Genomic DNA, 15,440 nt, shown 5'->3' with positions numbered 1-15,440 from the left:
TAGATTACATCATCTTTGGGTTGGCCTATGATCCAATCAATTGATTATGTTCTCATTTGTAAGTGAAAAATGTGCCCAATATTCCAGACCATTTAATGCTGTTTTTTTATGAGGTAATGGTGTAATGAAATTACCTGTAATCTGTTATTTTGTATCTTAACGACTTAAGTAATTAACTATATTTTGTGAAATACATAATCAGTTTTATTTACTGGGATGGTCAAAAAGTTCATCCAGGTTTTCCATAAGATGTTACAGAAAAACCCAAATTAACTTTTTGGCCAACCCAATATTTATTCACTCAGACAGAAAAGAATCTACCTGCAATGTGGCTGCTACTGCTAAGTCGCTTCAGTCGTGTCCGACTCTGTGCGACCCCATAGACGGCAGCCCACCAGGCTCCCCCGTCCCTGGGATTCTCCAGGCAAGAACACTGGAGTGGGTTGCCATTTCCTTCTCCAATGCATGAACATGAAAAGGGAAAGTGAAGTCGCTCAGTCATATTCGACTCTTCGCGACCCCATGGACTGCAGCCCACCAGGCTCCTCCATCCATGGGATTTTCCAGGCAAGAGTACTGGAGTGGGGTGCCGTTACCTTCTCTATGCAATGTGGAGACCTGGGTTCAATCTCTGAGTTTGAAAGATCCCCTAGAGGAGGGCAAGGCAACTCGCTCCAGTAATCTTGCCAAGAGAGTGCCATGGACAGAGAAGCCTGGTGGGCTACAGTCCAGTGGGTCCCAAAGAGTTGAACATGACTGAGCACATATTCTTTAAGAATTTGTACAGGTAAAAATGCAAATTAAAAACAACAAGCTTAATCCTCTGTTGAAAATAAGGAAAGACTTTCCTCCCTTCCTTTTTTTAGAAAATGCTTAAGACTAGATAGGCTTTTGTTGGCTTTTGTCTTTGTTCAGTGGCTCAGTTCGATTCTGTGACCCCATGGACTGCAGGACACCAGGCTTCCCTGTCTTTCACTGTCTCCTGGAGTTTGCTCAAACTCCTGCCCATTGAATCAGTGACGCCATCCACCATCTCATCCTCTGTCATCCCCTACTCCTCCTGCATTGTCAGCTTTGGGACTCAGAAATGTCTTTCTCAAGAACCTAGGATCCATTTCTTGGAAATGCAAACATCAAGGAAGATAGTGCCCTTATCTTCCAGTTTGTGAAGAACCTTAAGAACCTAACTATGCAAAACTGATTGGATCTCCAACCAGTCCATCTTAAAGAAGATCAGTTCTGAGTGTTCATTGGAAGGACTGATGTTGAAGCTGAAATTCCAATACTTTGGCCACCTGATGCAAAGAACTGATTCATTTGAAAAGACCCTGATGCTGGGAACGATTGAAGGTGGCAGGAGAAAGGGATGACAGAGGCTGAGATCGTTGGATGGAACCACTGAATCAATGAGACATGAATTTGGGTAAACTCCAGGAGTTAGTGATGGACAGGGAGGCCTGGCATGCTGCAGTCCATGGGGTTGCAAAAAGTTGGACATGAATGAGTGACTGAACTGAACTGAACTGATGCAAAACTACCTCCTGTCATAAACATTTGAGAAGCTTGTCTTTCCTCTGATTAAAACCAACTAACAGATTTTTACTCCAGTTACCAGGTAAAATCAGGATAAACTATATGCTATCAGTGGTGCCATTAAGTCCTCTTACCTGAGGACCAGTTACTGTTATTTGAAAACATGTATGCAATGGGTTGTATCTTCTTGTCTATGTAAGGAAGTGTCTCTGTAATCTTTTGGTTTGACAATCTCTTCTTACAGTGTCTGTGATACACATCACATTCTGGTTTAATGTTTATTCAATAATAAATGTGTGTTATTTTTGTTTACTCTCTTTATGGAGAGGAATTTCAGGTTGAGGGAAGATATTGTTTTTGATTATAATTCCCCAACAATCTCAAATTTGTGATATTATATGATGCCAATATTTTATTTATAATTGTTCTACTTTATGCAGTATTTGAAGTCATTTATAAGCATAAAATATCTTAAATATTGGTATTGAAAGTGTTAGTCATGTCCGACTCTTTGCAACCCCATGTACTATAGCCCATCGGGTCTCCCCTGTCCATGGAATTCTCCAGTCAAGAATACTGGAGTGGGTTGCCATGCCCTCCTCTAGGGGATCTTCCCAACCCAGGGATTGAACCCAGGTCTCCTGCATTGCAGGCAGATCCCTTACCATCTGAGCCATCAGGAAAGCCCTAAATATTAGTATTAATAATTAATAAACTTTATTAGTTTATTAATTAATATTAATAAAAATTAGTATTAATAATTAATAAGTAAAAGATATATTTATAATATGACAAATATATTTTTATAATGTGTAAATACATTAATAAGGCCTAAAAAGCTAAACAAGTTGTACTTCCATATAGGTAAAGAATAAGGAAAACATGATCACTTTTAATATTCACTGTGTCCATGAAATAACAACAATCAAATTGCTCAGCAAAAGTGATCCTGTGGAAAATAACCTCAATATCCTGCCTATAATACCAAAAATAAAGATTTCCATGCATTTATTAATAGCATCCATTGATACAATTGAAGAGTGAGATATAAAAATCAAATGTCATAAAAGTTGAAACAAGAGTTTTGAATTTGTACCCCCTGATGATCTGATTTGAACTGTGGTTAAAGTTTTGAATATTGAGAGCACTGGATTACTTTCCTTGGACTCATCCTCAAATGTTGTTTCTCCCAGGCAGGCAAAAGTGATTCAAAGTTATATGCTCTTGCAAGAACCTGGATTGCAGGCACTCTGTGCCGATACTCAAAGGCAGATCCTCAAATTTTAAAAGTAAATAAGTAAAGTAGAGGTTAGGTTCTTATGGAAATGATGAGGACCAAACCAGCATGAGTTACATTCAAATAGATGGTTGAGAAAAATGGTCAAAACCCTTCATATGCTCTGACAATAATAGTGAAAAGATTACCTACAAATCTTTGTAATAGAAAAATAAAAAGAACAAATAAAACAGAATAAAAACTTAGAAAAGCTGCCTAAAATGTAATAAAGCATCCTTAAAAGACATAGACGATCTTTCTGAAAGAAAGTCCCAGATCAGATCAGTCACTCAGTCATGTCTGACTCTTTGCGACACCATGAATCACAGCACGCCAGGCCTCCTTGTCCATCACCAACTCCTGGAGTTCACCCAGACTCACGTCCATCGAGTCAGTGATGCCATCCAGCCATCCCATCCTCTGTCCTCCCCTTCTCCTCTTGTCCCCAATCCCTCCCAGCATCAGAGTCTTTTCCAGTGAGTCAACTCTTCACATGAGGTGACCAAAGTACTGGAGTTTCAGCTTTAGCATCATTCCTTCCAAAGAAATCCCAGGGCTGATCTCCTTCAGAATGGACTGGTTGGATCTCCTTGCAGTCCAAGGGACTCTCAAGAGTCTTCTCCAACACCACAGTTCAAAAGCATCAATTCTTTGGTGCTCAGCCTTCTTCACAGTCCAACTCTCACATCCATACATGACCACCGGAAAAACCATAGCCTTGACTAGACAGACCTTTGTTGGCAAAGTAATGTCTCTGCTTTTCAGTATGCTATCTAGGTTGGTCATAACTTTCCTTCCAAGGAGTAAGCATCTTTTAATTTCATGGCTGGAGTCACCATCTGCAGTGATTTTGGAGCCCAGAAAAATAAAGTCTGACACTGTTTCCACTGTTTCCCCATCTATTTCCCATGAAGTGATGAGACCAGATGCCATGATCTTCATTTTCTGAATGTTGAGCTTTAAGCCAACTTTTTCACTCTCCACTTCCACTTTCATCAAGAGGCTTTTTAGTTCCTCTTCACTTTCTGCCATAAGGGTGGTGTCATCTGCATATCTGAGGTTATTGATATTTCTGCTGGCAATCTTGATTCCAGCTTGTGCTTCTTCCAGCCCAGCATTTCTCATGATGTACTCTGCATATAAGTTAAATAAACAGGGTGACAATATACAGCCTTGACCAACTCCTTTTCCTATTTGGAACCAGTCTGTTGTTCCATGTTGTTCCAATTTCTCAAGAGGCAGATCAGGTCGTCTGGTATTCCCATCTCTTTCAGAATTTTCAAGTTTATTGTGATCCACACAGTCAAAGGCTTTGGCATAGTCAATAAAGCAGAAAAGCTGCCTAAAATGTAACAAAGCATCCTTAAAAGACAGATGATCTTTCTGAAAGAAAAGTCCCAGAGGCCCCAAATTAGAGAAATATCAAAGCAGAGAGCAATCATGTGGTGCTGCAGTAGCCCAAGGAGGCATACCTTTCCCAGAATCGTGGGGGCTTGGTTCAGTAGCCCAGTGGTTATAGGAGATGGAGATGAGATGGGGAATCCACCCTAATGCCATTATATAAATCTGGACACTTGAAGGGTTTTCCCAGCAGCATTATATAAATCCCAGAAGGCATTTATATAATGCCATTATATAAATCTAGGACACTAGAAGGGGTGGACTAGAAAAAGTTGTCTTTTACAATGCTTCTCTCCTTCAAGCTGCACTCATATCCACTAGATAATTCCCTATCCAGATAGGAAGAGGAAAATTGAAAAGAAATACATATCAAATGACTTTGAAGGCAACTATCCTACTGGTAGGGAGATAATTATTTACAAATTTTTCTTCCAGCAACCATCTGAAATTGCCTCATTTCTTCACTAGGATCATCGTTCTTCATGCCACTAAGCTCAAAATGTCCATATTTTTTAAACTGCATATATGCAAATATATACTATAAAAACTATTCTTTCTACATGTTTATTTTTTCAGACCTAAAGTCACAAACTTAGATGATTTTCAGTATATATATGTATATATATACACATATATACACACACAACACATATAGTAAAGATGATATTCTATAATTTTAATACTGTAAGGGGTATTGAAGGTTTTTAAACCATTGCTTAAGTAATAAAACAACTAAATTAAACCATCTTATAAAAATAAATAAATAAAACAACTAAAAACACTTCTAATTGACTGGAAAGTAAAATGCTAAATAGGAAACATATGGAAGGGGAAGAGATATATATTTATTTAATTCACTGAGCATAGAATTCTAATTAATCCATAATATCAGCTCTTACCTGAGAACTTTCATTTCCTTGCTATAAATAAAATATAATAAAGTTGATTTTAACTTGTAACTGTAAAATTTTTTTCTGAATATTTTTCTTTTTCTGAATGTCTCTAAATTCATTTTTTTACATAGTTCGATGTTTCTTAATATGGGATCAAAGTAGAGGCAGCTTCACTGGAGTATTCTATGATTCTAGCCCAATCCCAAGTGCCAGAACATATACCTGAATTTAATAACTAAAGATTCTAATAGCTTTAGAGACATTCTTCATGGAGGAAAAAGTGAAATTGACAGCCATGGTGAAGCATTGGGCTTTTAAAATAATTTTTGGAACAAATACAAATATATCTGTGAAATTAGTGAGTAATGTGTTCAGTTCAGTTCAGTTCAGTCGCTCAGTCATGTCTGACTCTTTGAGACCCCATGAATCACAGCATGCAAGGCCTCCCTGTCCATCACCAACTCCTGGAGTTCACTGAGACTCACGTCCATCGAATCAGTGATGCCATCCAGCCATCCCATCCTCTGGCGTCCCCTTCTCCTCCTGCCCCTAATCCCTCCCAGCATCAGAGTCTTTTCCAATGAGTCAACTCTTCGCATGAGGTGGCCAAAGGACTGGAGTTTCAGCTTTAGCATCATTCCTTCCAAAGAAATCCCAGGGCTGATCTCCTTCAGAATGGACTGGTTGGATCTCCTTGCAGTCCAAGGGACTCTCAAGAGTCTTCTCCAACACCACAGTTCAAAGACATCAATTCTTCGGTGTTCAGCTTTCTTCACAGTCCAACTCTCACATCCATACCTGACCACAGGAAAAACCATAGCCTTGACTAGATGAACCTTTGTTGGCAAACTAATGTCTCTGCTTTTGAATATGCTATCTAGGTTGATCATAACTTTCCTTCCAAGGAGTAAGCGTCTTTTAATTTCATGGCTGCAGTCACCATCTGCAGTGATTTTGGAGCCCCCAAAAATAAAGTCTGACACTGTTTCCACTGTTTCCCCATATATTTCCCATGAAGTGATGGGACCAGATGCCATGTGTAATTACTATTACAATTTAGAAAAATACTAATTTATTCTATTTTAATTATTAAGAAAATCATTAGTATTTTCTATTTTTCAAACTTCATGAGTATTGGTAATCAAGCTTGTAAACTCTTTCATAGCAAGTGCTCAGCCTATGATTTTTTTATTATCTTTGAGAATTACTGCAGGAAAAATGACAATGTGTTGAACTCAAAACTAGCACTGGGCCAACTATCAGATGTGAAGAACATCTCATTGACTATTTGGAAAATAGTCCTTGCACTTTAAAAACAAGAAAAATATAAAACGTGTGTTTATGATTCTATATTTATTCTCTGGGTCATGGAAGAACTTATAAGTATAATGTCATTAAAAATTTTACAAATTTGACTAAAAAGCAATCTATACCATTTATTCTTACATTATGAACAAAATCTTAAAAACAACACTTGAAAATATTCTTTGGGTTAATTTCTGATAAGTCTAATACCATGCACTTTAATAAAATTTTAATTACAATGAGTAAAGCCATAAATACAGGAATTAGAGGTGAAGATATGCAAAGCTAATAAACGTAAAAAATTCTCAACTTCTACCAATAGTCATCAAGAAGAGGCTTTGCTGTTTTGCTTTTTATCCTTCAAGTTGAAGCAAACAGGACAAAACTATAATAAATATGCTTGCAAGAGTTCAGTGAGATAAGCTCTCACATATTATTGGCAGGAGTGAAGATAAGAAGTTTTTTGAACTATTTCAGCAAAGTGGGCATACTCTGTTTAATATGAGACCTTAACATATGAATCTGTAAATGTATCTGTTTCTAAGGTAATTTCCTTGGAAAGATGAGAGAAAGAGAAATAGATATAACTATAAATAGAAGTAGATATGAAACCAATAGGTGTCATTTCAGTGGGCCTCCAAAGAACTTTGGCACCACTGTCCTTTATGTCTCAATGCACAGAATTCAGTGAGAGCAAAGTTGTAGATAAGTGATTTAATATTGTAGAATAGGACACTTGTAAGCTTTACAAGGGGCCAAGTGAGAAATGCCACACTGAGAACTTAGTGGGCTACAGTTTTATAATCAAAGGAAAAGTGGGGAGTATGGGAAGACCTTCTTTGTCTTTCCTGAATACACGTCACATTTCCACCATCAGTTCCTCCTCCAGATAAGGCAAGAAAATTTGCTTGTCCCTCTCTCTATGGTTAGCCAGGACCATCATAGCACTTCAGAAAAATATTTCCAGGTCTCAGCACAATGAGGGTCTTCCCATTTTGCAAAAGTCATCTAACCACAAATGATTGTTTTTTGTGTTCACAGAGCCTATTTGGGGGATCATTAACTTACTGAGCAAACTGGGCATATGTGGGCTTCATGCTACCATTGTTTAAATGTTTCAAGGTATGTTCCATGCTTCTGTTGCATGGTTCTCTTGCTAAGCAAGACTGCTTGGTTTTGTGGTTAAGGAAACGTTCTTTCTAGAGTAATCATTAACTTACAGGAGTTTCCCATATTTTTCTATTTATAATCCCCTAGGGGATTAACTATTTAATCAACTATTTTGTCCCTTCATTCTGTCCCTATCAGATACTCCATTTTTAGCATAATCTTAATTTGGTGACCCACTTCAGTATTCTTTCCTGGAAAATCCCATGGACAGAAGAACCTGGCAAGCTACAATTCGTGGGGTTGCAAACAGTCAAATACGACTAAGCTACTTCACTTCTTCACTTTAATGTGTATATATATACGCGCTAAAGCGCAGGCGGCTGCGACGGGCGCGCTAAAGCGCAGGCGGCTGCGACGGGCGCGCTAAAGCGCAGGCGGCTGCGACGGGCGCGCTAAAGCGCAGGCGGCTGCGACGGGCGCGCTAAAGCGCAGGCGGCTGCGACGGGCGCGCTAAAGCGCAGGCGGCTGCGACGGGCGCGCTAAAGCGCAGGCGGCTGCGACGGGCGCGCTAAAGCGCAGGCGGCTGCGACGGGCGCGCTAAAGCGCAGGCGGCTGCGACGGGCGCGCTAAAGCGCAGGCGGCTGCGACGGGCGCGCTAAAGCGCAGGCGGCTGCGACGGGCGCGCTAAAGCGCAGGCGGCTGCGACGGGCGCGCTAAAGCGCAGGCGGCTGCGACGGGCGCGCTAAAGCGCAGGCGGCTGCGACGGGCGCGCTAAAGCGCAGGCGGCTGCGACGGGCGCGCTAAAGCGCAGGCGGCTGCGACGGGCGCGCTAAAGCGCAGGCGGCTGCGACGGGCGCGCTAAAGCGCAGGCGGCTGCGACGGGCGCGCTAAAGCGCAGGCGGCGAGGAGCTACCCCACGTCCGAGGTCAGGGGCAGAAGCTGGGAGGACCTCATGCCCGAAGGGCGGCGGCCAAGAGGAGTTACCCCACATCTGAGGTCAGGGGCAGCAGCCGAGAGTGCCAGACTGCGACGGCGCAGGGACAGCCGAGAGGAGCTACCCCATGTCTGAGGTCAGGGGCGGCGGCCTGGAGGAGATACCCCACACCCTTAAGCCGGAGGCCAGGGGCAGCGGCCGGGAGGAGCAACCCCACGCCCGAGGCCAGGGGCGGTGGCCTGGAGGACCAGCACCACACTGTGGCTGCGCAGGTACAGGAGGGCCTAGAAGAGCTATCCCACGTTGAAGGTTAGGAAGGGCGGTGGTGAGGAGATACCCTTCGTCCAAGGTAAGGAGCATTGGCTGCGCTTTGCTGGAGCAGCCATGAAGAGATAACCCATGCCCAAGGTAAGAGAAACCCAAGTAAGATGGTAGGTGTTGCAAAAGGGCATCAGAGGGCAGACACACTGAAACCATACTCACAGAAAACTAGTAAATCTAATCACACTAGGACCACAGCCTTGTCTAACTCAATGAAACTAAGCCATGCCTGTGGGGCAACCCAACATGGGCGGGTCATGGTGGAGAGATCTGACAGAATGTGGTCCACTGAAGAAGGGAATGGCAAACCACTTGAGTATTCTTGCCTTGAGAACCCCATGAACAGTATGAAAAGGCAAAATGATAGGATACTGAAAGAGAAACTCCCCAGGTCAGTAGGTGCCCAATATGCTACTGGAGATCAGTGGAGAAATAACTCCAGAAAGAAGGAAGGGATGGAGCCAAAGCAAAAACAATACCCAGCTGTGGATGTGACTGGTGATAGAAACAAGGTCCGATGCTGTAAAGAGCAATATTGCATAGGAACCTGGAATGTCAGGTCCATGAATCAAGGCAAATTGGAAGTGGTCAAACAAGAGATGGCAAGAGTGAATGACGATATTCTAGGAATCAGCAAACTGAAATGGACTGGAATGTGTGAATTTAACTCAGATGACCATTATATCTACTACTGCAGGCAGGAATCCCTCAGAAGAAATGGAGTACCATCATGGTCAACAAAAGAGTCCGAAATTCAGTACATGGATGCAATCTCAAAAACAACAGAATGATCTCTGTTTGTTTCCAAGGCAAACTATTCAATACCACAGTAATCCAAGTCTATGCCCCAACCAGTAATGCTGAAGAAGCTGAAGTTGAACGGTTCTATGAAGACCTACAAGACCTTTTAGAACTAAAACCCAAAAAAGATGTCCTTTTCATTATAGGGGACTGGAATGCAAAAGTAGGAAGTCAAGAAACACCTGAAGTAACAGGCAAATTTGGCCTTGGAATACGGAATGAAGCAGGGCAAAAACTAAAAGAGTTTTGCCAAGAAAATGCACTGGTCATAACAAACACCCTCTTCCAACAACACAAGAGAAGACTCTATACATGGACATCACCAGACGGTCAAGCGAAATCAGATTGATTATATTCTTTGCAGCCAAAGATGGAGAAGCTCTATACAGTCAGCAAAAACAAGACCAGGAGCTGACTGTGGCTCAGACCATGAACTCCTTATTGCCAAATTCAAACTCAAATTGAAGAAAGTAGGAAAAACCAGTAGACCATTCAGGTGTGACCTAAATCAAATCCCTTATGATTATACAGTGGAAGTGAGAAATAGATTTAAGGGCCTAGATCTGATAGATAGAATGCCTGATGCGCTATGGAATGAGGTTCATGACATTGTATAGGAGACAGGGATCAAGACCATTCCCATAGAAAAGAAATGCAAAAAAGCAAAATGGCTGTCTGGGGAGGCCTTACAAATAGCTGTGAAAAGAAGAGAAGCGAAAAGCAAAGGAGAAAAGGAAAGATATAAGCATCTGAATGCAGAATTCCAAAGAATAGCAAGAAGAGATAAGAAAGCCTTCTTCAGCGATCAATGCAAAGAGAAAAACAACAGAATGGGAAAGACTAAAGATCTCTTCAAGAAAATCAGAGATACCAAAGGAACATTTCATGCAAGGATGGGCTTGATAAAGGACAGAAATGGTATGGACCTAACAGAAGCAGAAGATATTAAGAAGAGGTGGCAAGAATACACAGAACAACTGTACAAAAAAGATCTTCACGACCCAGATAATCACGATGGTGTGATCACTGACCTAGAGCCAGACATCCTGTAATGTGAAGTCAAGTGGGCCTTAGAAAGCATCACTACGAACAAAGCTAGTGGAGGTGATAGAATTCCAGTTGAGCTATTCCAAATCCTGAAAGATGATGCTGTGGAGGTGCTGCACTCAATATGCCAGCAAATTTGGAAAACTCAGCAGTGTCCACAGGACTGGAAAAGGTCAGTTTTCATTCCAATCCCAAAGAAAGGCAATGCCAAAGAATGCTCAAACTACCACACAATTGCACTCATCTCACACGCTAGTAAAGTAATGCTCAAAATTCTCCAAGCCAGGCTTCAGCAATATGTGAATCGCGAACTTTCTGATGTTCAAGCTGGTTTTAGAAAAGGCAGAGGAACCAGAGATCAAATTGCCATCATTCGTTGGATCATGGAAAAAGTAAGAGAGTTTCAGAAAAACATCTATTTCCGCTTTATTGACTATGCCAAAGCCTTTGACTGTGTGGGTCACAATAAACTTGAAAATTCTGAAAGAGATGAGAATACTAGACCACCTGATCTGCCTCTTGAGAATTTGTATGCAGGTCAGGAAGCAACAGTTAGAACTGGGCCTGGAACAACAGACTGGTTCCAAATAGGAAAAGGAGTATGTCAAGGCTGTATTTTGTCACCCTGCTTATTTAACTTCTAGGCAGAGTACATTATGAGAAACGCTGGACTGAAAGAAACACAAGCTGGAATCAAGATTGCCGGGAGAAATATCAATAACCTCAGATATGCAGATGACACCACCCTTATGGAAGAAAGTGAAGAGGAAATAAAAAGCCTCTTGATGAAGGTGAAAGTGGAGAGTGAAAAAGTTGGCTTAAAGCTCAACATTCAGAAAACGAAGATCATGGCATCCGGTCCCATCACTTCATGGGAAATAGATGGGGAAACAGTGGAAACAGTGTCAGACTTTATTTTTCTGGGCTCCAAAATCACTGCAGATGGTGACTGCAGCCATGAAATTAAAAGACACTTACTCCTTGGAAGGAAAGTTATGACCAACCTAGATAGCATATTGAAAAGCAGAGACATTACTTTGCCAACAATGGTCCGTCTAGTCAAGGCTATGGTTTTTCCTGTGGTCATGTATGGATGTGAGAGTTGTGCTGTAAAGAAGGCTGAGCGCCAAAGAATTGATGCTTTTGAACTATGGTGTTGGAGCAGTGGCCACTATATATATATATATATATATATATATATATATATATATATATATATAGTGTGTGTGTGTGTGTGTGTGTGTTCTGGATGATATTTAATGCTTTGAGACAGAGTTAGCAAGGCAGACACTAATATATGCTTTTTTTCCAATTAGTATTCTGTTCAGTTCAGTTCAGTCACTCAGTCATGTCTGACTCTTTGCGACCCCATGAATCGCAGCATGCCAGGCCTCCCTCTCCGTCACCATCTCCCGGAGTTCACTCAAACTCATGTCCATTGAGTTGGTGATGCCATCTAGCCATCTCATCCTCTGTCGTCCCCTTTTCCTTCTGTCCCCAATCCCTCCCAGCATCAGGGTCTTTTCCAATGAGTCAACTCTTCGCATGAGGTGGCCAAAGTATTGGAGTTTCAGCTTTTAGCATTAGTCCTTCCAATGAACATGCAGGGCTGATCTCCTTTAGAATGGACTGGTTGGATCTCCTTGCAGTCCAAGGGACTGTCAAGAGTCTTCTCCAACACCACAGTTCAAAATTAGTATTAAAGCATCACAAACACTATTACTCACAAAAGCTCTGCATTATTTTATCTGGAGTTGCACGTGATTTGAAATTTGCAATGTATACCTTACTTTTCCTTCCAATATTTACTTCCTTTTCTCCCAAATTGGTTGGTAAAACTTTCAGATAGATCAGATCAGTTGCTCAGTCGTGTCCGACTCTTTGCGACCCCATGAATTGCAGCATGCCAGGCCTCCCTGTCCATCACCAACTCCCGGAGTTGTCCATTGAGTCAGTGATGCCAGCCAGCCATCTCATCTTCTGTCGTCCCCTTCTCCTCCTGCCCCCAATCCCTCCCAGCATCAGAGTCTTTTCCAATGAGTCAACTCTTCGCATGAGGTGGCCAAAGTACTGGAGTTGCAGCTTTAGCATCATTTGTTCCAAAGAAATCCCAGGGCTGATCTCTTCAGAATGGACTGGTGGAGATCAGCCCTGGGATTTCTTTGGTAAAACCATAAATGTACGTAATACTAAAAAGCAAAGAAAGTGTATAAATCTACAAATCTTTATTAATTAACCTAAATACTAAGTCTGATATCTTTTAGAATATGGAGGAGGAAATAGAAGATACAGATTAGCAAGCAGTTAGGATAGGTGAGGATTCTTTAACATTTTGAAGCACATCACATCTGAGCTCAGAATGGGAGGACTTATCAACAATCATATGAAGAAATGTTGGGAAATTATAACCTGAGGCATGTAGAATGAGAGATCAATTGACAACACAGGATATCAAGAAAGGTTTTCAATGGCGTCTATGCAATAAGGACCTATGTAGCTCTGATTCATTTGAAGAAAGCCCCACACCCAAGAACACATATGCTGAGTAACATGAGAACATTAGGTATATTTCAAAGTCCTTAAAAATATATTCATCTCAAAATAGCTATTTTCATTGTTAGAAGTCTACCTTAAGAAAACAATATCTAAATGTTAGAACGCTTATAAAACTTTACAATAAAAACTATTTATAAAATAAATATTTAACAATATATGTAGAGTTGAATAAAGTAAAATGTGCATATTGTCAATTATTGCAGCTTGTAATGTGGTATTTGGGGACATAATCACATGAGGCAGTACATAGAATGTGTAATATTATTGAACAAATAATAAAAATCAAAGCAAGTTTTGTGAAGTGAAAGTCACTCAGTCATGTCCAACTCTTTGCGACCCCACAGACTACACAGTCCATGGAATTCTCTAGGCTAGAATACTAGAGTGGTAGCCTTTCCCTTCTTAAGAGGATCTTCCCAACCTAGAGATCAAACCCAGGTCTCCTGCATTGCAGGTGGATTCCTTACCAGCTGAGCCATAAGGGAAGGCTAAGCAAGTTTTAGGTAGTGTATTATTCCAATTTTGTCAATAACTCATATACTTGTAAAATTACATTTTCTATATATATTAGAGTAAAACCACAAAATGTTAAGTGATCATTAGCAGCAGATCAAAGTATTAATAATTTTTATATTCCTTAATCGTGTTGAAATTTCACAAACACTGCATGATTATCACTGCTCTATTTTAGAGTAAAACAAAAGCATTACAAATGTTTGGTCAATTATCCTAGTGGTGAATTTAATAATATATTTTCTTTTGATTATTGTAATCAATCTAATCAAGTATAATAATATTCTAATGTGTGTTTATTACAGTATATTTAATGATATATGTCAAGACAGTGGTTGCTCAGTATCCAGAGTTCAGTGTCTTTAGGTAATACATTTGGCCAATAATTTAAATGTATTTTTGTGTCTAAGCTATGTGCTATATGCTCAGCCACCACTACTACTGGTGAATGTACCATCTTTCTGAAAAGCTGAAATGTTAAATTTATAGAACGATCACAAGCCAACATACATGTTAGCAAACTTTATAGTACTATTAGCACTTGGAGAGACTCTTTGATTCTCTTGGAAAGAGTGGACATTCAGAAACGTACCAATATCTAAATAATTAACAACTATTTCTAACTTTCCAATTCAACAAAATAGAACTGCTACTATCCTACAGCTCCAAGGATTATTCAAAAGTTTGAAGATACTTGTGGGTGAAGATTTCTTCCCTTTATCTTTTGGTCACATTCTGAAGCTGTCTGACCATTTCACCTGAAAATAGCTGTCCCTGCCAGCTGAAATTCTCATAAGATCTGTACCATGATGTTTACCTTGCTGCTTGTTGTTCTGTAAATTTCACATTTCATCATTTCCTAAGATGGTAAATTCACAAAGGCAATGGCAGTAGTTGTGTTCTTGTGGTGTGATAGAGGTGATGATTCTATATTTATAAGGAGTTTTTTAGATTAAAAGAAAATTAAAACTTTTTAAAAAACTCAGTGTTTCAAAATAGGAAGCTATCCTCAGTGATTTTCTCCTAAATTCATGTGCAGGTAGAAAACAGCTATATTATTTATCCTGTCATAGTTGACTATTACTGAATAATCATTGCCTTATCTATACCTTTTCTGCAAATAAGCATCACTATCAACCAACTTTGTTTTATTCCAGGTTAACTGGGATAAAGTTTTCTGCCAATTGATTTGCTTCATCTTACTACTCAGTAAATCTTTTCCACACCATTTTTTACCTACCTCCCACCATCCCCAGCTTAGGACAGAAAATAACGTCTGGACAATTTTATGTCATTTTTTGCCTGGCAAAGTCTGTTCCTTAAACTGCCCTAAGCAACAATAACAATATCCACAATAAAAACCCTTCAATAATTGCAAATTACATACAAGCGGTAATAAGTGCAATTAAACACAATTCACTATGACCGTTAGGTCACTGTCTTTTCAGTAAGTAACATTAGGGCCAGAGGGATGACTGGAATTCATTTAACATAAAGGCATGCTAATACAGATCACACTTAGAAAATGCACTCAAACACAGCCTCAACTGGGGTTATACAGGGCAAATGTCCTTTTCCTGAATACTTATACAGACATAAAGAACTCAAAACGCTTTCCTTGGGAGTTTGGCAAAGACCAAGGCTCTTGCTGTGTGCTTTCCATTATTCTGGAATAATTCATTAGCAAACATTATGAGTTGGCAGTATCACAGATACGCATTAGAATAAAATTATTTTTCTCCTTTGAGTC

The 15,440-nt window shown here is 40.3% G+C and overlaps 1 long non-coding RNA gene across 1 annotated transcript in view; it reads left to right on the top strand.

The window, feature by feature from the left end:
- The first annotated feature begins 8,244 nt into the window (after window positions 1–8,244).
- Window positions 8,245–15,440, top strand: part of LOC147365994 (uncharacterized) — a 42,130-nt gene continuing 34,934 nt past the window's right edge. The window contains exon 1 of the long non-coding RNA XR_015132358.1: window positions 8,245–8,724. This is a non-coding gene — a long non-coding RNA (uncharacterized LOC147365994). The remainder of the gene's footprint in view (window positions 8,725–15,440) is intronic.

Source organism: Bos grunniens, chromosome 9 (assembly GCF_055505025.1).
Source record: "Bos grunniens cultivar Pamir isolate PY7600 chromosome 9, Bosgru_T2T1.0, whole genome shotgun sequence".
NCBI classification, from domain to species: Eukaryota; Metazoa; Chordata; class Mammalia; order Artiodactyla; family Bovidae; genus Bos; species Bos grunniens.
Note: the sequence above shows the minus strand (reverse complement) of the source record. Positions and strands in the feature narration are given on the sequence as shown.